Source organism: Fulmarus glacialis, unplaced genomic scaffold (genome assembly GCF_000690835.1).
Source record: "Fulmarus glacialis isolate BGI_N327 unplaced genomic scaffold, ASM69083v1 scaffold722, whole genome shotgun sequence".
NCBI classification, from domain to species: domain Eukaryota; kingdom Metazoa; phylum Chordata; class Aves; order Procellariiformes; family Procellariidae; genus Fulmarus; species Fulmarus glacialis.
The window spans coordinates 96182-110700 of record NW_009195723.1 but is presented as its reverse complement, the minus strand read 5'-3'; the positions used below and the strand labels follow the sequence as shown (position 1 = coordinate 110700).

At 39.3% G+C, this 14519-nt stretch overlaps 1 protein-coding gene across 1 annotated transcript in view; it reads left to right on the top strand.

Moving 5' to 3' along the window:
• Positions 1–14519, top strand: part of DYM (dymeclin) — a 136333-nt gene that overhangs the window by 57627 nt on the left and 64187 nt on the right. The gene's annotated exons all lie outside the window — the stretch shown is intronic.

Genomic DNA, 14519 nt, shown 5'->3' with positions numbered 1-14519 from the left:
TACACCTTCCCATCAGATATTTGTACGCAGTGAGATCCCCTCGAGCCTTTTCTTCCCCAGGCTCATCAGTCCTAGGTCTCTCAGCCTCTCTTTGCATGTCAGACGCTCCAATCGCTTAATCATCTTTGTGGCTCTTTGCTGGACTCATTCCAGTATGTGCATGTCTCCAGTACTGGGGGGCCCAGCACTCCAAATGAGGCTTCCCCAGTGCTGAGCAGAGAAGAAGGATCACCTCCCTTGATGGGCTGGCAATGCTCTGCCTCTTGCAGCCCACGGTGCCGTTGGCTTTCTTTGCCGTGAGGGTGCATTGCTGGCATACGTTCAACTTGGTGTCCACCAGGACCTTTAGGTTCTTTTCTGCAAAGCTGCTTTCTAGCTGATCAGCCCTCAATGTGCAGGATCTGGTATTTCCTTTTGTTGAGCTTCATGAGGTTTCTGTTGACCTGTTTCTCCAGCCTGCCCAGGTCCCCCTGAACAGCAGCACAACCGTCTGGTACATCATCCTCTCCTCCCAGTTCTGTATCACGTGCAAACTTGCCAAGGATGCGCTCTGCCCCATCAGCTGGGTCATTAATGAAGATGTTGATTAATGAAGAGCATTGCCCCCAGAATCAACACATGGGGTACTCCAGCTGGACTTCGTGCTGCTGACCATAGTTCTCTGAGCCCATCTGTTCAAACAGTTTTCTGTCCACCTCCCTGTCCACTTATCGAGCCTCTACTTCATCAGTTTGTCACAAATTGGCTTAATTTGAAAATATTATGATTATCTCGATTGTACTTTTGAGAGCCTTTATGCTGTTTGTATAGTTGATCACATTTCCAAATTGCTTTTCCAGAATAGTTTTGGCCTCAGGTTAATCCAGATTACACCAGCAGAGTTGTGAAAACTCATCTTTGCCTTTGGTTGTCGCCTGGATAAATTTGAATTCAGAAAGATATTGGTATGTGCCTACAAAGCCATGTTTTGTCTCTTCTGAACACCCCATTGAATACAGTTTGTATTTAGTCCCATGCTCCAGCTCTGTCATTTGTTTCCCAAGATGGAGGGGAATTGACATCCCATCCCATGAGGATTGTACTTGCTTTTTGTATAGTATAGAATAGAAAACTGTTGGTGTTTGTTTTATCATCATGCTAATTCTGTCTTGGAACTGTTTTCTTTGCTTTGGGAAAAGCAGAGAATGACCTGGAACATCACAGAATTTTGTCTTTTAAAAAGTACATTTTGGGGAGGGCATTTTTTCAGGAATTTGGGAGGATTTTTGAATTGATAGAGGCAGAGAGAATTACACCGGGGAATAAGATGTATAAAACTGAGTGGGAGGTAAAGCGCAAAAGCACAACCTCTTTTCTCTGTGGGAATGAGGTTAATTTCCAAATAAATTGAAGACAATGTAAATTTAATTACTGTGCAACTTGAGGGACTGGGACTTAAAAATATATCATGTTGGTTTTGAAGATGGAAAAATATTGCACAACTGCAAGTATGCTAAAATGAATCATTAAATCAAATCTGTATCAGCTTTCCCACCAATCCTGAGGCTTGTGTGTGTTTGTCTGAAGGCAATAAAATAAACTCTCTTTAGAATGACAAGTTCAGTAGTGAATAAGGTAGTTTAGGATGACAGTGTATGTGGGAAATAATGACCTTTTTCCTACTGAAAAAATAACGAACAATAACTTTCAAGTGTTACCTAAAATAAAATCTGCTTCCTCTTGCATAAGGGCTTTTCATGCCCATGTAATGTTTCTAAATCTTAATGGTAACGTCTATAATGCCTTTTTTAACTAAAGAACAAAATTTTAAAATCCTGACAGGCAGACTACAGTGAAGAAACATGATTACATTTTAGCTCTGTCAAGGTTGGATTACAAAACATGGGTAAGATGTGCTTTTTGCTAAATATGGAAAGTATTTTTATAAAAGATGAAGGGACGGTCAAAGACTGAGCTCCTTCAGGATGCTGACAAGCCCTTTCCTGCTGTGAGCCACGGTGATTTTGATCGCACGCGTTTGTCATTTGGGAGAGCAGTACTGGTGATGGAGACAAAATCTGGGCAAATTAAGTACTCCAAACATTTTTCCTTCCTTAAAGGCTTCCAGATGATCCGTTCTGTAGCTGCCATCTTCCTGCAATGACAAGTAGTTTAAACTGTCTGTAATATATTTCTAAAAATCTTCTGTAGATGCTGAAGACCATGGTATGTTCTTGATACGTATATGCCATACTCGGGAGTTGCATTTGTAACCATTACAGGTCCTTGCTCTATATTTGCAGGTTGTTTTTCCCTTTTATGGTTTTTTTTTTTTTTTGAGCTGTAGAAGAAGGGGGAGAAAATCACTGAACTCTCCAAATTTAGGATGCAATTTTAGGAAGGGCAGCTTTACTGTTCATAATAAAGACGCACGGAAAATGAAGCAGATGAAAAGCTCTGTCGTTATTTCTAACGCATACGTAGGAACGGGCATGGGTGCTGTTGAGGGGCTCTAGCTACTAAGAAGAAAGATATAAAGAAATAAAGATAACTTTTCTTTCAATGACACGGATATTTTTCAGGATGAAAAGACCTATTTTTTATTTCGTATCTATTTTGACATCAATTTTCCTTTGGACAGAGATTTATTTATGACTGGCTACATTTTGCAGGTTTATATCTAGGTACATATATACACAAAAATTCAACAAAGGGGATTGGTGTTGACATTACAATGAAGGATGTAGACAGTTTTTACTTGTGATATTTATTTTTTAAGTACGTTGTTACTGTGCTTTCACAGGAAATGTTTAATAATAGAGATTAAACTTAATCTTGGTCTTCGTATTGAAAAGTATTTAATATATTACATTATTTGCCATTATCCTGCCTTTTTCTTCCATTTTTCCTTTTTTCAAGTAGTACTACCTTCATATGGCTCTGAGTTCAAATTTTTAAGCATTTCAGTCTCTTTCAAAGTTCGTGTACCTGCATGTCACTGCTATTTGCAGACAGAAGTAGTATTTCCAACAAGTATCTCTCTTGGAGGAAGTTGTGTGTGTCTGTACATATGTGCATATATTTATGTTATACCAAATATTGTAGCGTGAATTTTGAGTTCATGATAAAGTACCATACATTTTTAATAGAAGGCTCTCTTCTCTCTTCCTGTCAATGTATTTCATGTCCAACATAATTTATTCAGAAAAGAATGCATACGTAAAATTTGAAAATTGCCTAGAAATTCTGTATTTGCTGGTTTGAATACACGTCTTGGGAATTGCAGTTTGTGTACCAAGAAGGACCTTCCTTCTGAATAACTGCCTGGTGAAATTGTAGGGGAATGAACAAACTGCTGCTCTGACATTAGCTTTTTAGTAGTGCAGTTCAAACTATATATTTTTTTCATGCCTGGAAATACAGTTAAAACTAGATTTTTGAGCCAAAATCACTAACACAGCATGGATGGAGGTACTCTGCTGAAGAAGGTTGTAATACACTCAAGTCAATATATTATGTTTTACACACTTACTGCTAAAAAAAATGCTTTGGTCAATATTGAAATCTCACTCGAAGTTTAGGAAATAATAGATTAAGGTTGTCTCTAAAGTTTTAATTCAGCATCTTTGTTTCAAAAGCAAAAATGCGATCTTTAATTAAGTGATTATGCGTTGGTTTTTGTTCTGAATGTAGTATTATTCACTGCTTTGGTTTTTTACATCGTCTTTATTCCCTGTGTGGCCTCAGGGCACACTGAATACATGCCATCTAAACTCTGTCCGGAAGACAAAAAATACTCATTTCCTTAATTACTGATTTTTTTAGATCCCGTGGTACTCATAACAGTTTCTCAGTGGTTCACAAATACTCACAAAGAAAAGACAAAGTATTTCTGGATTTGGATTTGAAAAAAAATTACTACCCATTATGAACAATTATGGAAATTATCTGCAGATACAAATGCATTATCTTTCAAATTTTCTTTCCTTGTGGGGTTTTAGAAGTCTAGAAATGACCTCATTGTTATGCAAGAGACAGTCCTTGCATCCAGGATTATATTTGGGAGCACGTCTTAGCGGTGAGACTCAGTCTGGTTTGAATTTTTGGTCATTTCTGTGAGGTCCTTAGCAATAGCTTTACTGCAGAGTCCTGATAGGTCCATCTGATTTTCTTTATTTCCTCCAAAAGATGTTTCCAGCTTGTTTAAATTTCAGAGGTTTTGTGTCAATAGGGTAATTAAACTAACTGTAGTGATAAGGGAGAGGCACATGGAGGCTTTCCGTGACCGTTAGTGGGACACTGCTAGGATCACTGTGGAGGGAGGAGGACGTGATCAGGAAGGACACCTGACTGAAGAGAAGATCAGTGCATGAGGAAAACAATACAACTCATTTCTGCGGAGCAAGAATGGCAAAGAGACCTTTAGGACAGGGCTTTGAAGAAAGGCGGGTGGAAAGGAAACTAAGGCATAAGACAAAACTAGTATTAACTGTCTACAGCACGATAATGTGTCCTCCTAGCAGCTTGTTTCTTGTTCTCCTGTTTCAATATTCAAACTCAGTTTTGTGAAGCTAGGTCAAAGTCATGATATTGTTTCTAAGGTTCAAAGGGGAATGCAGTGAACGATTCATTTTAACCACGTCAGGGCACTGAAAAGCCAAACCGGCACCGAGCGGGGTTGCTGTAAGGACGGGGTGCGGGTGACGTGCGATGCCAGCAGTGAGGACTCTTGTGACGGAAGCACGGTTCAAGACTCATGTTTTGCTTAAGTCTTAGCCTAAAGAGGGCTGTTAGCAATGCACATACCCTGTGATCTTTTGGGTGTGGAATGAGTCTGTTAACTCCTAACATGGATCCAGATTCTTTCCTGTCAGAATGAGTACGGAGATGCACAGCAACTCTCTTTAGAAGTGTAGCAATGCCCCAAACACATATGAATACATATGTACACGCATACCCAGTGTGTTTGAGCAAAACCATACCAAATAAAAGCTGCTCAAAGGATAAGGATTTGGACCTTAGGTTTCATGGCAGTGATGTCTTTTTAATTTTCTTGTTGTTGTTTCATTGTTCAGAGTCTGTCTTTGGGTTTTTGGGTGGGAGTTTTGCTCAGGCTGCTTTCTCCAGCAATTTCCTCCGATTCTCACCCACAGAGTTTTGTCCTAATGCAAGACAAATGTCTTCTCTCAGCAGCTATGAAACACTAACCCGATTGAATTAAGAGCAAGTGGATGAAATGGAAATATTGTGGATCCTATTGCACGTTCAATATTCTTATAAAATATTAATAAGACAAACACAGGGAACATTGAAAGGAATTACATTCATGCCTTGAGACACCTAAGGCAGATTCAGGGATATTTAGCTCAGAATAAACCTTATAATTAGTCTGAGCTTTAAAAACATGTGTTCTGTTTATCCTGGACTGCATTTTCCCCCATAGCTTTAAGCCTTCCTGAATTTAGTTTGCCACTTGCCGCTCTCTCGGGGCGTTACATCTGTAGTAGATCACAGTCTGGTTATTGAGTTTATACTTTAATACGATGTGGAGTTAGGAAGATGTTATTTCTAGGTAGTGCTCCTCATCCTTGCCTGACTCTATCCTTTAAGTGGAATTACGAGGATGTTATTTGGCATGCCAGACAAAAGGGGAATGAAATTATCTGTACCAAGAAATAGTGGAAGTATTTTACCGCTTTCTGCTCCTTTTACTCCTCTAGCGATAGGAGCACCAATTTCCCAACATTCGTTGGAAAGTGGCCATGAGCTGCCTAACAACTTATGCCTTCAGTTGAAAAATACATTTCCCGCTCTCTGCAAATTAAACTCTTGGCTTACTTTTGTAAATATTTACTTTTGTCTCACCACATCAAATTCCTTGCTTCTATGTTTTTTCTAGTCTCTTTGTCTTTTCAGTTCCATTTTAACAGGAAATCCTGTTTGTTAATGCAAAGCCTTCATTAATTGTTCTGAGTTGCTCCTGAATTTGCTTATATACTTTTGCCACAAGTGTATGGTGACTGCGTGTTTTTCTACTTTTATTAATAAGAAAAATTCTTTAGGAGACAGAATTTGGAATATCTTTATAGCACATGAATTATAGATCTCTGTTCGTATGTAAGCAGTAGCAGATAAAAGAATGCTCTTTAAAATTAATGAGGCTTTTGTTGTGAACTAAAGATATCTTGAAGTACTTCATTTATTATGATCAAGTTTAGGACTGTAGAATTAAAAGAACAGTCTTTAATGCTTGCTGTTTAACAGGAAGATGGGATAGAAATCATTTGTTTACCCAGGTTGCATTCAAATCGTTGGTGATGCTTTGGGATTTGCCCTGAAATAGCAGGCAGCTGAGGTGCACAGCCTGTTTCCAAGGGGACGCAAATTTACATTTTTGAGAAGGCACTAGACAAGAAAAGTCAAAAAAAGTCTCATCACTGACCAGCAAAGTAAGAAGGTGGCAATACCAGCCTCACGTGGACCTTTTGCTACCTGGGAGAAGCCCTTTTCATTCCCTGATCCTTTAAATACTCCTTGGTGAATAAGTCCATCAGTGATGCTGTACAACCCATTTTATTTGCATACATGACCTTTGTGGAGACTGCACACCCAAAGTCTCTTGGTTTCACATCATCTCTACAAGCCAGATGGACCCAGTAGTAAATATAGCGAAGCTTGATTCAGCAGAAGTTAACGTCACCCTTCTCTTCACGAGATTAGAAAGAAAGATATAAAGTATGCTCTTATTTTCTCCTTAGCAATTTGGTATTTCAGTTGGTTAGCTTCTCTTTCCTGGGATCCCAAATGTCTCCCAGGCATTAGAGTTGTGCTCAAGTAAGCAAGAGCAGTGTCCCTCTGTGGAGTCAACTGCCCCGGATACCCCTTTGAGTTCTCCATGGCTATTCTCTCTCGTTATTTCTATTTATGTGCCGTTACAGCTTGGATAATTCAAATGCAAAATGCCTCAAGGGCTCTTCAGTAGACATGGGTATTTGGGGACTTAGTGATTTTTCTGCACTTATTCATGCTAAATGGATTTCTCCCAGGGCCCGGTTCCTTAAGTGCTTACAGATCTCTTCTCCATCGCCCACAGAAAGGCTGCTCAACTGCCCCTACTGCACTTGCTTGCAACCATATAGGACTAGCAATGATTATATTTCATATGAAACAGCATGGTGCATTTGTTTTGATGTGAACCGTTACTCAAGCAGATGAGCGATTCAGCAATTGGAAATGTCTGTGCAGGCATCTTACCCAGTACGTGAGTAGAGTTCTCGTGCCATAGCACTCTCTCTTTTGCTGTAATCCATTAAAGAATAGGTCAAACCCAAGAAGTGTTCCTTACATATACAGGAATTAAGGTATGGTCTTAACTTTTAGACGTCAGGTTTCGAAACAAAGATATTTTTAGAGCTTGCTATATAAAGGAATTTTTTTCTAATATGTTTGTGGTGTTCACGCAGGCATTGTAAAATCCTATTGTTTAAGGAGTATTTGCATAACATGGTCTCGGTGTTTAGGACTTACATTTAATTCTTTAAAATTGAGAACAATAGGACATTTGGCATGTATATGAGAGCAGAAAGAAGGAACAGCACGGAGTATTGCTGAATTGTTTGAGAACATTCATCATCACATTTTTTGATCCGTGGAACTGGTTTTTTCCATCACCAGATAGTGTTTTGTGTTTGTGTGCTGTTCAGTTTATTTGCGGAGAAAAGATTCAGAACGTCTGAATTTCCAAGCTTCAGATAAATTATGTTGAGCAGCGCTTTAGCCCTCAAGTAATTCCGTACTCAGTGCTTATAGAACATTTTTAAGCATTCAGATAATTGAAAATTTTTCTCCTTGAGAAGGTCACTAGTGATTTGGATTGGGAGAAGTTCAATCCGTATTCCTTTTTTCTGTCATATAGCTCCATCTGACCTTCCTCTGCTAATGTGCTCGGTTTGTCTCCCGCTCTCTGACTCTTGGATTTTCATCTTTAAAGGTTGTTCATGTCTTCCCTGCCCAAAGTTGTAGCTTTTTTTCTCTTTTTTTTTTTCTGGTTCAGATTATTTCTTTCCAGAATACCTAAAATGTTGCATCTGAAGCACACCTTTGTCGCGGTGTGTCTTTCAAACCTTCCCTAGTTTTGGTTTGTGTAGGGATCTGATGTTTCTGAGCCATGGGACGTTTGGCATGTTGTGATCCTGAGCCATCAATGGGGTAATCTCTGCCATAAATCTTCCTGCCCGTATGCCAAGCAAGTGTCACTTCCCGTCTGTCTGAACACACACCTAAACCGCTTCAAATTTTCCTCAAGGTTTATGAAATTGCATATTTTATTGAACCATTGCCCTGTTAATTACAAAAGATGGCACAAATGACAGATGTGTTACTCTTCTTGCCTGTAATGGTGCTGATACACCAGCATACTAATGCAAGAATTTAATTTGAGATGCCTTTGCCAGATGTTTTTTTAATGCTACAAAACCCACAAATACAGTGAATTGAGTTGTCTCCCAAGAGGATTTGTTGTCTGCATCTTTCATCAGATTATGTAGCATGGAAAAAAAGAAATTAAAATGTATGGAAGTTATACAGTAGTGTTCATTCCATCTCTTTTGATGCAGTATGTGTAGACCATTACCTAAATGCATATAGGACCAGAAGAGACCACTTTGATCGTATGATCTGACCTCTAATATAACACAGACCAAGGATGCAATTAATTCCATTTTCTGGGCTGAAATTTCTATGGTTCAGCTAGAACCATGGCTTTTAGGAAAACATCCAGTCTTGGTTTAAAGACCTCCATCGCTGTCCCAACCCATTAACTACCCTCCCCGTTAGAGCCCCACCATGCTGTGCATAGGCATGCCTGTTCTCGCCGACGTGGGGTGACTCCAGGAGCAGCCTGAAGCCGATGGTTGTCCCCAGAACCATGTCTGTCTGTCTCTCATTCCCTCGTCTGGGCTCAGCCTGAGTACAGGCTCTCTGTAATTCGCCATTGTCTTTTCGCATAAAACCTGGATGCAGTTTAAGAGGAATCCCAGTCCAGCTTTTCTGTCTGCCGTTGGTGACTTGCAGAGCTTCAAGGACCAAGTGGAGGGGGACTGCCAGAGCATGAGGACGGTGGTGCAACACTGATGAGCTGGCTTTGAGTTTGTGTTCAAAGTGCAGCCTCCTCCTGCTCCCAATGTGTAGTAGCGGAGATGCACCGGACTTCCCCTCATGGGAGCCCTGACAGCGTAAATAGGAATTTATTGTGCCTCATACCTGGTTTCAGCCACCTCTGTAAGAGAGAGCTATGCCCATGCAACCGGTACTTTAGTTTCTGTTTCACTAAAACTTGTTTTTTTTTTTTTTCTTCTGATAGCTTGAAGGATCCTCTCTTAACAAACTTTTCTCCACGTGCGTATTTTTGCATTTTGGTCAAATCACCCTTTCTTCTTTTCTCAAATTCATTAAAGAATTGAGTTTCTTGAACATTTCCTGGAGAGGTGTGTTTTCTGGTTTAATAATTAATATCCTGATTCTTCTCTGAACCTTTGTGTTTTCAAACCATCATTGTGAAATCTGCACACAGGATGCCAGTGGCAGGTGCCGAAGAGCAAAACTTTGCTGGGTAATTTTGTTAATACCAAAGACAGTTACTCTTTCAGCAACTTTATTGGGTTATGGGCAGCTGTTTGTTGGTCTGGTGGTCTTTAGTTGCTGCTCCCAGGGTGAGATCCTTCACACTTCGGGAGCAGCTTGGATTCTTTGCTGCTAAATTCGAGTTTGGCTGCATTAATCACGAGTTTATTTTGTGTCCAACTTCTTGAAAGATAAAGACAAATTTAAGAAAAATGCCCTTTTCTCTTTATTTGACATTCCTGTAATGTATATGCCATTTGCAAAGTTTAACAATGATATTTCTTTATCATTGATGTATATCAACGATGTGTGTCGTCTTATATATCATCTTTATATCGTTGAAAGTATTTCGGTAGCTATAATAGCTATGTTAAATAGCTATTGGCATTTAGAAGGGCCAAGAATATATTCCTGTTTGGCCATATTAAGAAAACTTATTTCAAGATTCAAATTTGAAGATTTTTCAAACTGCTCAGGTGTCTGATTTTCAGTTCATATAATGCATGTCGTGTTTTTTATCATTTGAGTTTCTTAATAAAAAAATCCCATGTGGAACGAAGTCATATAAATGACGTGTAGAAGCCTGTTACAACAGGGGTACTATCATGCTTTATCTTATTTCTAGTCTCATTGAAAAAAAAAAACTGAGTGTGCTTGACAAAGTCTGGTTTTCTATGCTGGTGACATCCTCCTTTGAATGAGTCTCACGATCGCTGTTCCATTATTATGCTCAGGATTAACTGGCATGTCATTATTTTGGGTCATCCTATTTACTCCCTTAAAATAAGGTACACTGGCGGTACCTTTCCTTCTCGTTGTACGAAGCTTTCAGAAAGCTCCAGGTTTTGGCAAATTCTAACTTCGGGTTTACTTTCAACTTCTAATTTTAATTCCCTTATCTTTTTTTCTAATTTGTTAGTTATGAAAGCTTCATTTTATACATTCATTTTTTGTATGTGAGAAATATACTTTATAAGCTTTTTCAATCTGCTGTAAATTAGACTTTCTGCAGAACTTGCAGAAGCTTTTTTTTTCCCCCTGATTGTTGGCTAGTGAATTTTGGTGGACCAAGAAGAAAGTCGTTAAATGAGTTCCCCTTATTGGCTGCTTTTTTTTTTTTTGATCCACAGCCTTTGTGGAATTGGCTTTTTGAAAGCATTAAGTTTATATATTACTGGTTTGAATTTTATTGTGTGTGCAAGTAACACATAATCAAATCACTTGTGTTTAAGCAACCATTACTGTTTAGTCTGTAATCAATTTTTTATTGATCAAGGTTCAGCCTTTTGTTAAATTAAAAACTTCATCTGCATAGAGGGAGTTAAGAAACCAATGCTTTCTTAATTCCTAAAAATCAGAAACACAAGACCTTGAGATTGTTGTTCAGCCTTGAGTCTTCCTCGTTGGTTGAGCTCATCCATGGTGTGATTTGGTGAACTGTAATAGATGCCAGCTGTTATTTCATCTTGCTATTATTCCAACTTATTATTTTGCTTGCTAAACGTTGCGATACGTTTAGCATAAGTACTTCTGTGAGTGAGAGATGGGTTGAAGTACTAACACACTTCCATTGTTCTGAACATAGTTTGTTATTATTATCAAATGTCCGTAATGGGTGAGATCAAAGGGCTGTCAAGCTCCACAGTCTGTCTGACAGTCGATGGAGAAGAACGGAAGAAAGAGGAAAAGTATTCTGGTAGAAAACTCTGTATTCTTGTCAACCTGTGCAGGCTGCCCTCCGTGACCACATAGTATACATATTTTTCAGTTTGATCTCAGCTCGATTTTTAGTGAGACAAAAATAGAAGTGTGACTAAGACACCTGAGGGAAATTTGGGAGACGGTCTTAATTTCCACTCTGCATGAATTGGCATTTGTCTCTTGTGCCTTGTTGTGGGGAGGGGGACAACTTTGTTGTGAAACATTGTTGCCTTTTTTTAACTGCATTATTCATGCCTTAAAAATCAAAATAAAACCCAAAACCTTATGGACACTGAGGATGTGACTGCCGCAAAATCATGCATTTCCTTTAGAAGGCAACGTTTGTTGATGATAAAAGATACTTCTGAGCTAAATTTCATGCAAATGCCTTTTGAGGATTGTAACTAAATCTGTTCTGATACTTTAAAAATGAAGTTGAGATTTATCGAGATGGTTTTCAGAGGTAGAGAGAGAGGCATAATAAGAAGTGAATTACTTGGTGGTGAGGTTTTACACCATTTCAGGAGGCAACGCTACTTTCTTCGGAGCTCCGACTTCATCAGTTGATCACAGTATCTGGCCTTAATTTTTTCTGTTTAGTTGTAGTGTTTCCTTGGAGCTCTCTGAGTTTGCTCTGGGTGCAGTTCTATATGTTTTTATTCTTAGTATGAAGAATTCCTACCTACGTGTCCCTGCCCTCATGGTCCTCTAAGGGGTGGTTCTTTGAGAAGGATAACCAATTTATGAAGAAAAGAATTGTGTTGAGCTTTTTCAACCTGAATACTGGTGTTCTGGGCAGCGGTCCCGCAAAGAAGTGTCTCGGCACAGGTGCGAAGGTGATGAGCTGTGGCAGGAAAGCAGAACTTTGCAAGGGGAAGCCCCGGTGCCAAAGACAACCTGTAATAGAGCTTACCCCCTCGCTGCTGCTTTGGAAATAAAAATCAGCCACCAAGGGCTTGCTTATGCCATAAACAAGCACTATATAGTTTAGTTACATTACACTTAATTTAAAAAAAAAAAAAAAGGAAAATATTTAAGGATGCAAAAATAGGATATAAAAAAATAGTCTTCCGTCCTTTTCTCCTTCTTTTTCCCAGTTCTCTACATTTCTGCTGGAGAAAATAAATTTGCTTTTCGCTATTCTAATTCCATGCGGAATACCAACGTACGTGTGTTTTCCTCTTCACATGTATTGCATAAATGCACTTTTCAAAATCCTGATCCCAATTCTTTGTTTATATTTAAATTTCCTTTATAGCCAAAGTGCTTTATGTATTTTGGAGAAGAATCTACTAGTTGGAAATCCTTTTTATTCCAAATTCTTCCTCTTTCTGAAGTTGTATCTTCTGAAGCAGACAGACGCCAGACTTAACCTGTTCTTGCTGCACTCCCCCCATAAGCATCACCAGGTTGGTTTTAACCGATTATTCTGTCTCCGCAGCACTAGATGGTGCTGATGACAGTATCTCTGAAATCTGAGCCTTCAAAAATACCAATGATTCGAAAAGTAGTGCTGCTGTTTTAGACCAAGGACCAGTTTGCAAATCCGAATTTTGATTTGAACAAAAATTTCAGTCTGTGAAGACAATAGCAGATTATGGGAGGGAGAAGAAGGTGGAAAGCCTACTAATATGTCTTATTTCTGTGTTGCTTCTTCCCTTTTAACAGGGAATGTTATAGTGGTTTTGACTAATAGCTGTGAATTAGTGGGAGGTTGGCATTTGGTTCCAGGAATGACACATCTTGTCAAGGCTCTGTTGGATAGCACAAAGGAAAAAATCAGATTCCAGTTTTCATGACGTCAAATATATTGTATTATCCTGAAAACACCAAATGTCCTCAACCCTCGTAACCACCATGGAGGTCTTGTAATCTCGTCCGATGTTCTTGCCGTATCAGTCCAGTTGTGATTATCACCACCTCAGTGATTGTGTCCTGGTGGGACCAGGAGTCGGGCAGCTGCGGTACCGACCCTGCTTTCGGCCGTGCCGTCTCAAGCCCGTTCCTCGAGCTGGCAGACTCTGGCTGAACCTTGAGGGATGGTACAACCTGCCCAGGGCCTCTCATGCGGGTTAATTAGATGCCTTAAGTGCGGCGAAGGTTGTCTTTACAAGGAAGCTGTTAATCTGTTCTAAGAAATATCTGACTGAAGAGGTGTTGGGAAATGGTGGAATTTATTGAGTTGGCTCTCGAGAGGTAAGACAGGGCTTGAGAAGCGTAACTAATTCCTTGTGGTGGTGGTAAGTGTTGGAAAAGCCTTCTCCTGAAGCTCTTGAGTAGCAACAAGGGGATAAGCACTGATACTCTGAGGAATCTATTCCTACCGTCTGTGAAGGATACAATATCAATGATATATTTTAAGTAAAAAAAATTAAGAGGACTTCTTCAAATGCATCATGTCTTGAGGCAGAAAAGCTTTCCAAGCACATGCCTCTGAGCACTGAAGCTGTCCTCCAGTTCCAAGAAATAGAGACTATCTAGAATATAACAGAGGTAGTATTTTGCCACTTAATTTTTTAGTTACTAAACTGGTTTTAATATTTTCTAAATGATCTGGTGAACAAGAAGTCTGCCACTGCTCCTTGTCCCATCAACAAGTGTAACCAACTCCACTAACAGCATGCTCAGGCATTACTGAATTTTGTTGGTGCTTATTTGTCCAGGCAGCCTTTTTGCCCTAACAGTCATCCTAGGAAAGCCTGATACGAGTCTTATAAAAGACTGCTCCAAAAAGAAACCAGAAGAATGTTTTTAACTACAGAAATCCTTAAAACATATGACCTAAACCAATATGGGGGGGAGGGAAAGTGGGTTATCTGTGAATTGAAAGCCATGTTTGAGGTATCCAGCGGCTTTACAGAAGTATCTGACCCCTTGAAGCTGCTGAGCACTAGCTGGTGGCCTTTGTCCACTGCTTCTGCTTACTTCTCATCTCTCCTTCCACCGTTGCAGTCAAGTTACATTCTACTTATATATCAGATTACACCATCCTCTGAGTGTCATTGCCATGCTTTTTTTCAAAATGCATGAAAAAATGTTTATTCCTCTGTATGTATATGGACCTCTGATTTCACAGATTATTTGTAAAGCTAAGGTAATGCTTTATTCCTTGACTTAAGCTAAAATAAATTTGAAAAGAATATATACTAGTAAAATGCAAAAACTCGGCCTCCAAATGCCCAAAGGTTCTGTCATATACTTGGATTTTTACCGTACTA